The sequence below is a fragment of the Balaenoptera ricei genome, chromosome 9 (genome assembly GCF_028023285.1).
Source record: "Balaenoptera ricei isolate mBalRic1 chromosome 9, mBalRic1.hap2, whole genome shotgun sequence".
Taxonomy (NCBI): Eukaryota; Metazoa; Chordata; class Mammalia; order Artiodactyla; family Balaenopteridae; genus Balaenoptera; species Balaenoptera ricei.
Window position 1 is genome coordinate 51,568,145 of NC_082647.1, and position 15,957 is coordinate 51,584,101.

At 43.1% G+C, this 15,957-nt stretch overlaps 1 long non-coding RNA gene across 1 annotated transcript in view; it reads right to left on the reverse strand.

Moving 5' to 3' along the window:
* Positions 1–1,192: 1,192 nt before the first annotated feature.
* Positions 1,193–15,957, reverse strand: part of LOC132371490 (uncharacterized) — a 95,481-nt gene continuing 80,716 nt past the window's right edge. Inside the window, exon 4 of the long non-coding RNA XR_009504864.1 lies at positions 1,193–1,534. This is a non-coding gene — a long non-coding RNA (uncharacterized LOC132371490). The remainder of the gene's footprint in view (positions 1,535–15,957) is intronic.

Here is a 15,957-nt window from a genome sequence, read left to right on the forward strand (position 1 = left end):
ATAGGGATTTCATGGTCAAAAGAAAGTTAGGAATGCTAGAGTCTACCCATTAAATAATTTTCTTTACAATAGGACTTCTCAGAACCTTTATACCCCAAAATGGATACCAACTACATACAGGAAATGATACCCCAAATGTTGACATTGGTTACTCCATGAGCGGAGAACTGGAATAGAATGAAACCAATGCACATCACGAATTTAAAGACATAGTGCAGTGATTCCAGGCTTAAGGAAAGCCCCCTCTTCCTTATAGAACTTGAGGGTCTACTTGTCTGTGTACACAATTTATGTCTGTATTCGTAGTCTGTACTTATGAATTTATTTTCATGCGTGTTTTGGGCTAAGGTAAGAAAAGGTGATTATATGCTCCACTAATGAATATTTGAATTTCTGCTGAAAAAAGCAGCAGATGAATCTTAACATTTATTATTACTGGCATTTATTATATTGGTATCAACACTGCAATCATTCTCATGCCAAAAAGATTGTCATTGTCTTATAGGATTCTAGAGAGACTCAGCCACCATTTTGTGGGGTGTCAGTGTTAGAAGACTAGGAAACCCGGAGTAAGATGAACAGTACACATGCATATGGTTGATAATTATGTACTAGATAACTAAATCAAATAGCAACCCAGAAATCACTTTTTTCCTTATATAATGATCAACGAATAGATTAAGAATCAGATCTTCCCTTCATACTCACTGCATGTATGAAATAGTATGTGTTGAATTATGCTTTTTCTATTTGTGAAAAAAAGTATGATGGAAGTATATTTTAAGGAACACTAAATATTAATAAAAAGGGGAAAATGCAAAATGGTCTAGATGATGTAATTAAAGATGAATGACCCAGTGGGTCACTATTCCTGTGAACAAAACTTCAGAGACTGCAGATAAAGAAAGACTTCAAGTCTCCCATATGACACTATTTAAAGCATGTGCTGCCTGTATAATAGGCTGGAAAGGGACTATTCATTTGATGAAGGGAGACTTAGATCTATGACTTACATTATCATGATGAATCCTATATTAATATTAAAGTTCTATCCATCACATTGGAAATTTCCCTAGAGGGTTTTTAACATTTCCCTGGCGACTGCCTTAATATGTATATCAATGCCATCCTGAGAGGCCAGAGCAGAATCTCTGCTTATAACTTTTTCTACATTACATTTTTCCCACTTTATTTCTATGCAAATTGAGTCCTTTTTAGTTTTAGAAAAAAGTTGCCCTCTCTTCAGATAATCCGAGTTCATACTGCTCTCACAAATGCTCTCATTCAGCCATCCCATACGGTTTCCTATTTCCCTTTTCTTTGCTGGTAGTAAAATTAGCAGCAGTAAGAGGTCTTCTCTGTAGGTTTAGGACACTTGACTCAAGCTGTTAGTACAAGCAATAAATGCTGGCCAGCTTATGTTTTGTAGCCTGTAAAATGTTGGATACTGTAGTTCAGATTCTTTGGTCAGTGGCCACAGTCTTCAAAGGTCACATTTCATCAAAATCACTTCAGCAACTGCTGTTCAACATGCCTGTCCAAAGAGAGAGAGAGGGTGATGCAATCAGATCATGTGGGAAAGGAGTCTCTCGGTACTAATTTGCAGTGTATTAGGAACAATGCTGCCCCAGGTTCCCAGGTGTAACAATAATCTCGGGATCTCCTTGACCCTAATTACAAGATGCTCCAAGTTGAACTGCATTTGAGATTTGGAGTGGGGGTGAAGGAGAAGAATAACAGGCCAAGAATCATTCACTAGTCCTGATTCCTTCTTCTGTGCCAGAAAGAAAACCTAGAAGATAAAAGTCCATCTTCTACCAACCTTCCAGTTATGCTCTCCTCCCTCCCAGGCTGCACCCCACCTTCTCATCCTCCAGCCCACAGTGAACTCTAGAAGATAGTAAGAATAATAGCAGCAGTGGTAGCAGCAACTAGTACCCAACCCTTTGGGGGAACTTTCTGGGCTGATGACTCAGCCAGTCCTGCAGAGCATTTGCTCAACTTTTTCTCCAAATAGGCTGGTCAGAACCTTTGACTGGACCACTGAACAGAGAGCACGTGGACACCAAGAGGCTACCCTTCACCCCACAGCTTAATTGTGTTCCAGACGTAGCCAACCAACATCACCCTCCCCAACTCCCTTTTCACAATTTACACCTCAGAATGCTTCCTGGAGGAGGGTGTATGCCCTCTGCCCAGGCTCTCTCCCGAGGGAGAGGGGTCAGCATAATGCAGAGGATCCTGAACTCTCTTTACTGTTATGTAGTTTGAGGAGAGGGCTGTGGAACCAAACACTCAGACTCTTAGATGGAGAGCATCTACTGCCAGCAATGGAAGGGAGAAATTACCTGGCAGATTTTTCATTTGAAAAACTTTATAAATTTTTAAATCTTACTCTTTCAGAATGAACCATAAATGGGTCAAATGATACAGAATAGTAAAATGGATGTGATATGAATTCTTTATAATTATGGAAATGGCAGCTTCCTTATTGGTTACGAGTCACATAAAATGTAATCCCCATCTTGGGTTATTAATAATGGATACACAGTTATCAAATTGTTTTAATGAACACTTCTGAAATACTTTCTGTCACTAAAAGCAAATATTTTATTGTAGACAGATATGGTTGTAGGATTGAACTAGGATATCCCATTATTACTACTTCTAATTTAGTGTAAATACTGTCAAAAAAAAAATGACAGAGAACAATGAAGCTAATTACCAAAAGAATATATGCCTATATTTGGAATTATACACAAGAGTCTTACTTTTACTGTCTCCAAAATAAACACTCCTTGCTGATCTCTACGTAGTTCATTACATAAGGAGAGGAAATTTTGGAGTATTTCCAAGGAAGACTACCCAAGGATCAGGCAAAGAATGGTAAATCTGCCTAACTTAATAGAAAAATAAACTTTCTTGCTCAGAGGGCAATGAACCATTCTACTCTGGGTCACAGAACTCACCTGACCTTAGTAAACTCAGTGCAAAGAAATGAAGCAAGCCAGTATCACACAGCAGCATAAAGGGCGTGAAACATTTAGGAAAGAGGACCATTTAGGGACCAAACCACCTGGTCCTGAAATTCTCAGGACAGTACTTCATATCTGGTGCTGAGCATAATGCTGGAATCAGGAGTGCCTCCAAATGCCAAAGAGGAACACTTGAGCCAGGGCTCTCACCTGCCAGGGGAGAAAGGGAATCTTACAGGCTCTCGAAGTTGGCACCGCTTTTCATGGATATATGGAGAAATAGCTGGGAATTGTGCCCTCGGCTGCCCCTGGGGAAGGAAGATCTAGAATTTATTTTGTTTTGTTTTGTTTTTATCATCAAAGCCCCACACGAGCCACAGAAATATCACACAAGAACACCTGCTTGCAAAAACAAAGATCCAGATGGCACCGATGAAAGCACTGTCTGCTGGTATCACTGGGCTAGGATAAAGACCTCCTCAGCACCTTTACAGAGAAACAGAAATAGCCACACCATCGCACGATGGTTAAGATGCCCTTTGACTGCATGTCAGAACTAGTTTTTCGTCAGCTTGGGAAGTAGCTTTCCTCTGCAAAGTGAATTGGATTTAAGGAGAGAAGAGTCCAGATTCTCCCTTATACTCTGTCTTTCCTGCTCTTTTGAACACCTACTGTACTGTCTTCCCAGTAGCACCACCCACCCCCAGCTCTTCCACAGGTTTGCAATTGGATTTTCTATGTTAGTGCAGTGTGACCCACCCTGGCCACACATGACTGGTTCAGGATGGGGTACCTTATCTAGACCGGGCCAATCATAATCTTTCCCTGGCATGTTGAATCTGGAACTCAGACAAGGCAGTTTCTCATAGGGTGGCTGAAACTGAGGATGTGTAAACTCAGAAGTTATTGGCAAACAGATAGAGAAGCAGAAAGATCAAGATGGAGCGGTAGGAGGGAATAATGAAGCTGATGCACAGAGAGAAGAAATGAGGATGCAGGAGAAAGTCCTGATGATGATTTGAGTCCTAGGCTCCAGATGTTCTATAGGCCCCAGTCTCATTCATAAGACATCCCAGTACCCTTATAATAAATTCCCCATTTTGTTTAAACACATTAGAAATTTTAGTAATATGCAACAAAGGATTTGAGTAGTCTCTCAGGTAAAGGAGAGCCTAGTTTTGCAGCTGTCCTCAATAATGAAAGCCTCAACTACAAAACATTTACACAAACAGGAAACCACTCAAGAGGCAGGGAGGTCCAAAGTGAGCCCACAGTGAGTATTGTTCTATTCCACCTCTCACCAAGCCCTGCTTAGCCTGTGTATCAGGGACTGCCTAGGATTATAGGACTCCTTCCCCCCTTGATATTTTAATCCAAATGAGATCAGGTCAAGATATTCATTAAGGAAAGTTTTAAAGAGATAAATTTAAATAAACTTCAGCCTAAAGTATATGAAAACATAGGAAGGGCTATTCTACTGCTCTTGACGTAGAGGTTGGGGAATGGGGCACAGACAGAGGGGGTATTTACTGGAAGATCCACATTGATGCTTCTAGACCATGGATCATTGGCTACTGCTATCATTAAATCAGAAGAGGCTCCACCAGGGCCCATCAGCCAAAGCCCACTGTTCTTAAACTGCTCTGGGTCATTCAAGCCTGTGTTTATAGTCGGCTATTGTCCCTAGAGATGGTATGCCTGCTTGTGCATCTAAATATATTCTGAAACCTTTACTAGCTTTGTCTATTTTCTTTACTATAGGTACTCAAAAAGGAAATATCTGATTTCTTAAATTCACCTGGTACAAAACCCAGTATAGAATTAAATCCAGTTGATATTTAATAGGATTCGGTTAACATTTAGTTCATTTAACCTCCATAAGTACAGAATTTTCTGTCTAGATCTCACCTTTTACAATGAGAAGATTACCAGAAAATCTTCTCCTTTAATTAAATTTATACCCAAAGTCACTGTAGGTTTAAAAGTATGTTTTTAAGTGCCCCTCCAAATACAACTATTTGGCCAAGGGTTTTTCCATTTGCTTGCTCAGAATTGGTTGCATTTTATATGTCATGGACCTGACTGAGTTTAGCCAGCAAAACTGCCATGCTGTAATTCCTGGCTATGTCATGGACACATCCCTTTGGGGGTCCAATAAAACCAGTGTTGAAGAGAAATGTAACCCCCTTCTCAGTGATGAAGTCCAGCCAGTATAATCCAGGGGCCCACTGGTATGAGGTACTCACATGAGCTCAGACCTAGAGCAAAGAGGCAGGAAGTATGGCCAAAGCCAAAGGACTGGTAACAGAAAAGAATAAAGTCCAAATGCCCGTGTGTTAGTGCAAGTGTGGTCAGAGCCAGGCCAGCTTCTGCTCAGAACCAAGGCAATCGCGTGGCTCCTGCAGACCTTGTGGGAGCTCTCACCAAGAGCCCACGGGAGCACAGAAACCACGTGACCCCCAATCAGGAAGAAAAAAATAAATGAACAACAACCCATTCATATGCATAATTCAATTCACCCCCTTCTCATTTTTTTCCATCAGAGATGAAAGAGCATCTAGGAGGGTCCATTTGAATGATGATGCTAATTTTTATTGGTCACCCATCTGTCCTTATTCCTCTGCTTGAGATGAGAAACAGTTGTCTTTTTAAATACCCTCCAAAACCCACATTGGTGTAGGTTTAAGCAACAGATTTCCTCCCCATTGAAGGTGTGGCCAGGATAGTGGAAAAAGTCAGCCTAAGGATTAGGCTAGGTCATTCCTAAACTATTCAAAGTCTCACACTTTCTTTTTATTAAAGCAAATTATTATTTGAAGAACACGTTCCACATTTTGGAGCAGAATCCTTCAAAACAAAGATAAAACAAAAAAAACCCAAGATACTGAAAAAGCACACACTTTGTAAGAAACTAAATTCTTCTGCTCAGGTTAGAAAAACAAGATGGCTGCTTGCTTATTTTAAAAATATCAAAAGACAAGATTGGCCAAAAACAGAGAAAAAAAGAAATCCCAGTAAAGGTCTTGGTTTCCATTACCTATATTTGTATAAACGCTATGTGTTGTTTTAACTAAACATCTGGCCTTTGTCCCTCATGTAGAGAATTCGTAGTTTTCTTGACACTTTGGCAAGAGGTACCACGACCCCCTGCCAGGCTAGTAAAAATCACACATTTTTCCTGCAAGGGAAAAAATGTCAATAAAAATGAAACATTAAAAACCATAAAAGCTCGAGTTGGAAGGCCTTACTGAGGAGAGTCTGCTTCCTAATCAGCCTTGCACAATTGCTTTACTTTTTTTTTTTTTAATTTTTATTTATTATTTATTTTTGGCTGTTGGGTCTTCGTTTCTGTGCGAGGGCTTTCTCTAGTTGCGGCGAGCGGGGGGCACTCTTCATCGAGGTGCGCGGGCCTCTCACTGTCGCGGCCTCTCTTGTTGCGGAGCACAGGCTCCAGACGCGCAGGCTCAGTAGTTGTGGCTCACGGACCCAGTTGCTCCGCGGCATGTGGGATCTTCCCAGACCAGGGCTCGAACCCGTGTCCCTGCATTGGCAGGCGGATTCTCAACCACTGCACCACCAGGGAAGCCCTACATTTTTTTTAAACAGTACCACACCATATTGTTTGAAAGATCTAATACTGATACTGCAAGTTTGTTCAATGTATTGTTCTAAAATACGTCCTTTAGATATAGCGACCTTGCCATTTAATCAACCTTCTAGAATAAATCATGTGAATTAATTTTTATAAATACTTAATGTTTATTCTTGTATTCTACAATTTGACTCTTTAAGTTATTTCAACCAGAATTGAATTTCAACTGCTTTTACTACATAAAGGAGTAATCTTTGTCTCACATTCACATCGGCACCTTCCAAGGCCCTGGCATTGTAATCTGTCATCATAAACAGGGAAGTAAATACAACCCTGCTACCAAAATATGACAAGCTCATTATAACAAGCCACTCATAAATCTTGAAACAAAGGCACCACCACACATTTTAAAAATAATAATTTTACACAATTTGCATAGGGATATTTTTGTTTGGAACCACGGCAGGTATTTCTTTCTCTTTGCACACATAATACTGAAATAAATTATACAGTAATACCACCACCCACCTCTAAAGAGGGCCAGATATTAGTTAACAAATGGTTGCAAAATACTTTGCAAACATGAAATGCAAAATAAGACTATAATGGCCATCAGTTCTTCTGCATAGCATAACAATTGGATTATGCTTAGAGAGAAAGGAAGAAATAAACAGTGTAAAAAGGCAAGTGCCTGGAAAGTAAATGGCTGGGTTGAGGGTAAGAAGAAGGGCTCTATAATGAGGCTCCTCTGGATATTAAAATTCATCACCTCTTTGGTAGATCTTGCCATGGCCTCAGGGGGCCTGGGTCAATGTGTGGAGTGAGCTGGCCCTTCTATATAAAGATTTAAATAAAAACATACAGCCCATGGCACAAAAACAGTCTCTTATTTGAAATGTTTTACTAGGAGTTCAGATAAACCAGGGCCTTACAAAGTCCTAAACCCAAAACAAGTCAGCTCACTTCCTGACTGATGGAAATGATTTGTCCCCAACTCTAACTGCCTGCCAGAGGTTAGGGTGCAGCTAGTGGGTGTGGACAAATAATAAGCAAACAGAGAACCCTTTTCTGTGCTCAGCCCATGGGCCTAAGAAGTCTGCCTAGTGAGAGACCCTGAAGCATCAGCAGGAAGCCCTCCTTGGGGCTGTGCAGTCCCCTTTCACACCCTTCCTGGTGTTTTGGCCCATCAACACAGCAGGATCCATCAGGACATATTGAACTTATCAAGCTGTATGCTCCACTACAACAGAATAAACCTAAATTCACATTCAACCTACCTATCCCTGACTGTCCATGTAGAGGTCCCAGTCTGGGAAAGCCCTCGATGAGAATCCTCAGCAAGAGAATGTTAAGATGTTATGATTTCAGAATAAGCCACAAACTTAAGGTCTAAAAATATATGTCTCAGTAAAGAGAAAACTCTGGTCGGTGGCCAAGACTGGAAAAATAATTAACAAGCAACTTCAGTTTTAACTCCTATTCCCAATACTAATGAAAAATGTATTCATTTATTTAGAAATAAAATTTTCTGAGCATCTGTGAGATAGACAATAGAAATACTCCTATGATCTGCACAAGCAAGGTCCCGCCCTCACACAATTTACAGAGCAGCAGAAGAGGAGACAAGAAACAGAGCAAGTCAGTGAAAGGAGCCATTCACGGAACACGAAGTCAGAAGAGTCTTCTCCCAACGTAGGATGCCTCAGCTGAGACCCAAACAATGAATCGGTGTAAGAAGGACAGAGGGCAGTGGATACATACCCCATGCACAGGAAATTCATGGGCAGAGGCCTGGAGGCAAGAGAAACCTCATCCATTTGGAAGAACAGAAAGAAGTTAATCATAAAACAGAGTTGGTAGGGAGTGGTGAGAGAGAATGCTGGAGAAATAAGCAGAGAACAGGTCCTAAAGAGTGGGCTTAGGGATTCTGAGGGAAGTGGGAAACCATTGGAAGATATTAAGGAAGAAATCATAAATATATTGTATTATAAAAATTTTTCTGATTGTGTGGTGGAGGAAGAACTGGAGAGGACAAAGACAAAGGTCTAGGCAAGAGAAGATGATGAACTGAGTAAAAGCAATGGGGATGGAGACAAATGCACAGCTGTAAGAGCTATCTAGAAGTTAAGAGATAACAGGCTTGATTGGGCAGACCAGCATAGGGAGTAAGTGTTCAGACTACTTGCATTCAAATCCTGGATCTGCCACCTATAGGGAAAGTTACTTACTCTTTCTGTGTCTTAGTTTCCCTTTCCGTAGAATAGGAACAATAATGGTACCTGCTCATGGGATTATTATGAAAGATAAACAAGCTAATTCACAAAGTGCTTAACAGCACTTTAACAGAACAGTTCCTGGCACATGACAAGTGGTCAAAAAATATAGGCCATTATTATTGAGTGCAATAGCTCAAAACTAGAAACAACACAATTAACTGTAGACCATGATGCGGAAGACAAGGAGAGGAAATAGTCAAGGATCTCACAAAGGATTTTAGCTTGGATAAATGGGTGGATGATTGTAACTGTGCCAGTTATCTACTGCCTCTCCGCACCAAATCCACCCTTTATTCCTTCACTGATCATGGAGATGGACCCAGTAAGCGTTTCCCCTTTGCAGCTGGCACAATTTTAAGCTTTGTCAGTAGAAGGCACTAGAGGGATACTGCCGGAGGAAGGGACTTCTCTTCCTGGTTCAGGTTTGCTTCTTTGCGCTCCTACACGTGGCTGCCAGCAATCCACATAGGGGACATCCATTAGCACTCACCCCCATCGAGTTTCAGTGGCAGATTCTCAGCAAGTCTCAGGAATATCCCAGAAGTTGCCTCCCCAGCACTGGCCCATCTGCACCGCAGAAGCATGTCTCACACCTGTGATTATGGACAAGGCTCTGACCTGGGGTGACCCAGCAGACTTCTCTACTATCCACACCTTCTCCAATACAGGCTGCATTCCAGTCAGTTTGTCCTTCCCTTGGATACTCTCCCTTGGCCCTCAAGTATTCTTTACCCCTTTATAGCTAATCTCCTGTTATAACTAGTAATTCCCTATATTAACCATTTCCTATTCAAATTACTGCGTGTTTTCTGTCTTCTGATTGGACCCTGACCAATACAGTAACTATTCATTGAAATGGAAAACAGGAGGAGAGACAGGTATTGAACGGATAAATTCCATTTTGGACATACTGGACTTGAGATGCTTGTGGGACATCCCAACGGCACTGTCTGGTAGGAAGCTAAGTATCTGGGGTTTCCAAGGCTCAGAAGTGTCCAGGATGGAGAGAAAAGCTTAGAAGGGAGTAGCCTTAAGTTCTCTAAAGTCTTAGTAAACGAAGCATGTGTGTAAATGCCACACGTCAGGGAGATAGATTTTATTTTTGTATGCTCATATGTCTCATCAAGAATTTCTAAATGTGCTATGTATATGGCAGCACATTTCATCAAAAGATTTACAGTGATTTCATATTGTGTATGTTAGGTAATGTTCTCTTATACCTGTTAACATTTTCAAAGCTAACGGAAGATGTAGTTGAAAAAAGCCAAGCCCTATATTAATAAGATTAGAACTCTAATTACACTCTAAACTTGGAAGTTTAAACCCAGTCGAGGCAAGGGAGTAATTAGTCACATCAGCTACTCTGGATACTGACTGCAGTGAGAATAATTAATTGATGTGCCAAAACCCCAAGTAGCAGCACTGAAAACTGGTGAATTGCTAAAGTTTGAAACAACTACATACAAGCATGTTTTGAAAGAGACCCAGGCTGATCCATTCCACTTTTTCCAGAGTCTGAACTCAGCCAACATAACTTGCTCTTTGCTTCACCCATTTCTCAAAAGTTTGGATCTACTGACCACAATAAACAGGAAGTTCCATCAGCAGTTTGCAAAGGAACAATTTGGAAGAGAAATGTATTAAATCCTCAGGGAAATTAAACCCAAATAATCCAATAACAACATTACAAAATTAACATTAGACTATGAATTGAATTAATTGCCTCCTACTGTGGGGATTCTTGGCTACCAGAGTCCAAAATAAATGAGCCCAATGATGTCAACTGCCTTAAGAGAGGCCACAGGCAAGTGTGACCTTGGGGTACCCAAGAGTTTGCCCACAATTGTTTTTCAATTTTCTGATTTTTTCTGTAGATCTTTAATAGAGAGAAAGGTCTTCACTTCTGCCCATCTCATACCTCAAATTATGGTAGGTTGGTGAGAGAAGCTGGAGGTGGTACAATTCTTGACATGAAAGGTGCAATTTTATGACTTGCTCTTTTGTGAATTCACCTCTAAGTGCCTATATCTAGAAGTAGCTGGAGTGTTAGAAATTGATCAGTGCAAGGTCTTTTTCTCCTGAGAGGGTTGAATGGAGAGGTGGGAACAAGTAATGATTTCTCCAGAACCTAGGCAGTCTAGTGATAAAGGAGGTCTTTAAGAATACCAGTCAGGGACTTCCCTGGTGGCGCAGTGGTTAAGAATCCGCCTGCCAATGCAGGGGACATGGGTTCGAGCCCTGGTCCGGGAAGATCCTACATGCTGCGGAGCAACAAAGCCTGTGAGCCACAACTACTGAGCCTGCGCGCCTAGAGCCTGTGCTCCACGACAAGAGAAGCCACCGCAATGAGAAGCCCACGCACCGCAACCAAGAGTAGCCCCCACTCGCCACAACTAGAGAAAGACCGGGTGTAGCAACAAAGACGCAAGACAGCCAAATAAATAAATAAATAAGCAAATAAATAAATAAATAGAATACCAGTCAGCTGCTCCAAAAGAGACCTGCTTTGGCACTTCAGTAAATAAGCATTTATTTCTGTAAATTCTTTTCTTATGCCATGATGTCCGTGAGCCTGTGGCAATGCTAGATTACCTGTTGTGGTCCAAGCGCAGGTTGGAAAAGAACTTCCAGACACAAGGCAGAATGTAAGGAAGACAGAGTTTATTAAAGAGAAGGGTCACTGCAAGAACAGTGGGCCGACTTCCTGGTAGCCAGGGAAAGTCGACCCCCTTTGTGGGCTAGTAGCCAACTTTTATAGCCTCAAGACAAGGAAAATTCCTGCTGGCAGGATGGCATTAGGTGATTGGTCAGGATGCTATAAGGTTGCTACATGGTGAATATTTTACCTAATATGGAGTCGGGGGGCTGTCCAGTTTAGATCAGGAGAGCCCATGGCAACAGTTGTTATGGGGGCTTCGTTAATTCCAGAGTTTTTGTCCTGTGTCCTTGATGTAGGGTGTCCTTGATGCAGGGCTCCACATTCTCCCCTCTTTTTATTTATGGGCCAAATCTTTGGCCCCTTAACACCCCGCTCATGGCTGACTATCTACCTATCCCCATCTCCAGCCAGAGGAACCCAGGTTATCAGGGAAAGGGCGATGACCGTTCCTAGCTTCTTCCTGCTGGACGGGGCGTCGTCGTAGGGGCCCTGGGTTCCCGATGCCTGCTCTCTGTCAGGGTGTATTTACGGAGGGAGATGAGAGCCCGCGGAATGATAAGGCGGCCTGTTCCAACGTAGTCCATGTGCCAGCTGGCTGGTATCCTTGTTGTAGCACCATCTGGAATTGAATCTTTTGAATCTCTTGGGAGATGAACTTAGATAATGTGTTAATATGCAGGGGCCAAACAACAAAACAAAGGCTAACAGGATTAATGGTCCCAGCAAGGGAAATAGCCATGTCCATATCTGGATCCCCATAGAGGAGAGGAGGCTGGAAAGCCACCTGGGGCTCTGTTCTGCTCTCTCTTTCAAATCTTCTGTTAATTTGATCTTTTTCTTTAGAATCTGAAGCTCTTCTTCAACCTGGCCGGAAGTATTAAAATAGAAGCAGCATGTCTCATTTAGTAGGGCACGGACAACCCCGTCTCAGCTGTTATAACATTCAGGGCCCTCCTGTTTTGTAAAACCACCTCGGCCAGAGAGCCTAGGGCTGACTGCTGTTCTTCAGTGGCTGCTACCATAGCCTTCCAAGGTTCCTGGACCATGATGGTGAGATGGAGAACGCTCCTCTCTAAGAGGGGTATGCCTGCAAACCAGGAGAGCCCTCTAAAGATGCTACATATTATTTCGGGCCGATCAAGAATTGGGTTATCATAAGCATGTCCCCCCAGTCAGTGGTTCGTTTTTGTCTCTCCCAGACAGGTCTGAAGGCCTCCTCGAGGAAGGACCCAAGGTTGGGAATGCCTCCTAAGGAAGCTAATGTAGTCATAATGGTCGCCTCCGGGACCACCACAGTAATTGCGCAGGAGCCCCTCCAAAGTATGGGAAGATCCAAACAGACCCTGTTACTGCACAGAAATGAAAATCTGGTGCCCCTCAAGGATACCCCTGTTGTGGGTCCCCAGAGCCAGGCCCTGACGTTTCAGGAGTTTTCCTCTGGAAATAGACTGGGGTCCCATGGCCTAGGATTACATTGGGAAGACCAAACACCGAGGAAATAATCATCTATACATAAAGGGGAGAAGCCAGGCTCTGACTGATTATGAGTGTGATGGGGGGATTGGCATAACAAATTTCTAAATATTAGTTGAATTATGTTATATTTTGGAGGAAAGTCTTGTCGGGAGGTTAAACTAAGTAAGTGTCGGGTGGTCACACCGATCCCCACATATTTAGTTCCCAGGGCCGAGCGATTTATGGGTATATGGTCTTCATTAATATATTTCTTAGTCTCATTTTTCCTTGAATTTCCCCAATACAAAGTGAAATTACCCTCATGTACATCATATTTATTTTCCTCTGACCAGGGATTCCACTCCAGGCTAGTCTGATTAAAATTGAGGGTGTAGTTACAAAGAGAGTCATTTAGCTAGCCCAAAATGCATCCCCATCCATCCAGGTTTTGGAAACAGAGCTGTGCCTCATCTGCCCAAGCTTGGGCTAATGCCCATATCCTGTTTTTCTCTTCGTGAGTACAACAAGTGGTCAGGACTACATGAATGGCTTGCCAGGTCAGGTCAAAGGCTATAGTGAGGGACTGAAATTCCTTAATAAAAGTGGTGGGATCCTGACTGAAGGAACCTAACTTGTTTTGAATTTGGGAAAACGTCAGACACGGGAAAGGGAACATGGACTCTAATAATGCCCATGTCTCCATTTGCTACTTCCCTTAGGGGAAGCATATTAGAATCTGTTTCCTGGCATTGGGCAGTTCTTGATCTTGTGTGGGGAGAGGGGGCTTTCGCCCCGATAAGGGGGTGGCTGTTGGGGAGCTGTGGGTTGAGGCGGGGGCAGGGGCTGAAGCAAAGGGGATTGATGGGGTGGGGGACAGGAAAGGTCGAGTAGAGGGTCGTCTAGGAGATGTGATGGAGAGGGAGACAGAGGGGGTCAGGGGGATGACGCAGCAACAGAAAGACACATGCGGCATGAGTCCCTGAGATCCGGATTCTGACTAAGGGCCATAAAGGTCTGGACATAAGGAACCTCTGAGTCCTTTCCTTGTTTCCGGCAAAAGAGATCAAGTTGGAGGATGGTGTTATAATTTAGTGTGCCATTAAGAGGCCATTGTTCTTGGTCCCCCAGTTTATACTGGGGCCAAGCCATGTTACAAAAGAAAATGAGCCTCGTCTTTTTGAGATTTTCAGGGTCAAATTTTTCCAGTTCCTAAGGATACAGCAAAGGGGTGAGTCTGAGGGAGGCTCCCGAGACGTACCAGAACCCATTCTTAGCCTGTATGCCGTACAATGGGGGTACTGAGAGTCACTGGGTGACAGAAAGGCATCCCCTTTGTCCCAGTGATCTCTCTGTGTGACTAAGGCACAAAATGGGCCGACCGTCCCAACAATCACGTCTGACCGTGAGAGGTGACCCCTGAGCGTGCGGCTAAGGCACAAACCATGCAACTGAGGTATGAACCGTGCGACTGAGGCACCATGCGACTTGGGCAGGGAAAGAAAGAAAGGAGAGATTCCTGGGACCCACCGGGTGACTCACCATTTGGCAATCCCCTGAAACGTGAAAAGGCACTCTTGGGATGGCTCAGAGACAACACCTAGGCTCCTGTAAGTCAATCCGGACGAGAAAAAGGTGAAAGTAACAGAGAAGACAGGCTGAGGAGTCCGCCTCGTAGTCCTGCCGGGAAGGCAGCGGCCAAGGGGAGGGGGCTCAGTGTTTTTTGCTTGAACCAATATGTGCCTCACGGTACATGGAAGTTGTCTTGCTGGGGGCAGACGCTCTAACAGCCTGGTCTATTCCGTGACCCCCTTATCCTTTCACGGGAGTCTTCAAGCGGCCAGTGCCCTGATGGCTTTTAAATGCCTGACCCGTGCCCGTACAATATCAATCGGCCCAGCCCTCAGTCAGAGGGAAGACAGAGGGACCCTCACCTGTTCTGGGAGGCAGTTACTGGGGCGAAGTGAGCCATGGAGACTTCGGAACACACCAGAGTGTAGCCCTGGCCAGAGTCCTCTGTTGCTTCCATGGCAACTTGCCTGTTCAGAGGGTCCCAAGGCATGAGGAGAGGCGGTTGGGGAGATCTCCCCAAGAGATATCCCCGTACGGGCCACCAAAATGTTGTGGTCCATGCACGGGTTGGAAGAAGAATTTCCAGACACGGAGTATTTTAGAAAAGAGTGAGTTTATTGAGAACAGAGAGCAGAATTAGTGAGGGTCGCTGCCAACACAGCGGGCTGACTTCCTGCCAGACCAGGGAGAGCCGACTGGCTGTATCTGCAGTGCCCGTCACTAACTCTGCTCTTCGTTCTCAATAAACTCACTCTTTTCTAAAATACTTCGTGTCTGGAAATTCTTCTTCCAACCCGTGCACGGACCACAACATTACCTAAATAATATGGGCCAGGGGAGCAACAAAATTAGCACGTGCGTGATTTACCAATCCTCTGCCAGGGTTCTTAAGGGGTTTGAGGTGGAAGGTAGGATGTGTCATCGTCATAGAAATAAAATCCCGGTGATTTATACAGTTTTGCCAAATAAGGCCCACAGGGCAAATACAAAAAGCCTTGAGCTGCCTCCAGCTTCTCCTGAGACAGCCAGTTTGTCAAAATGCCAATCACTGGGTCTTATGCACACCCTTCACGTTACGGTTGACATTTACTCCTGAAGCTTTTTAATAACCAAACAGCATTTTACAAAAAGTTAATTAATGGCATTTTATTTGGGTCTTATGTGATTTGGAATTCTTTTCACACTTGTAATTTTGTCTGACATTTTGAAAATACTACGCCTAACTCTTTTGTGTGAAGAAAACCACTTTTTTTTAACAGAGCTAGCATGTATTGAATACTTTTTCTTCCTTCTCCCAAGAATTGACGTAAACACCAAAAAGAAAATACTTCTTGTTTGAGCTCAGAGAAATGAAGCATTCTGTTTGGAATCTTAATGATGATGGCCCCAAACTTATCTAATTAAATGCTCCTTCATAATGAAGAAAATTAT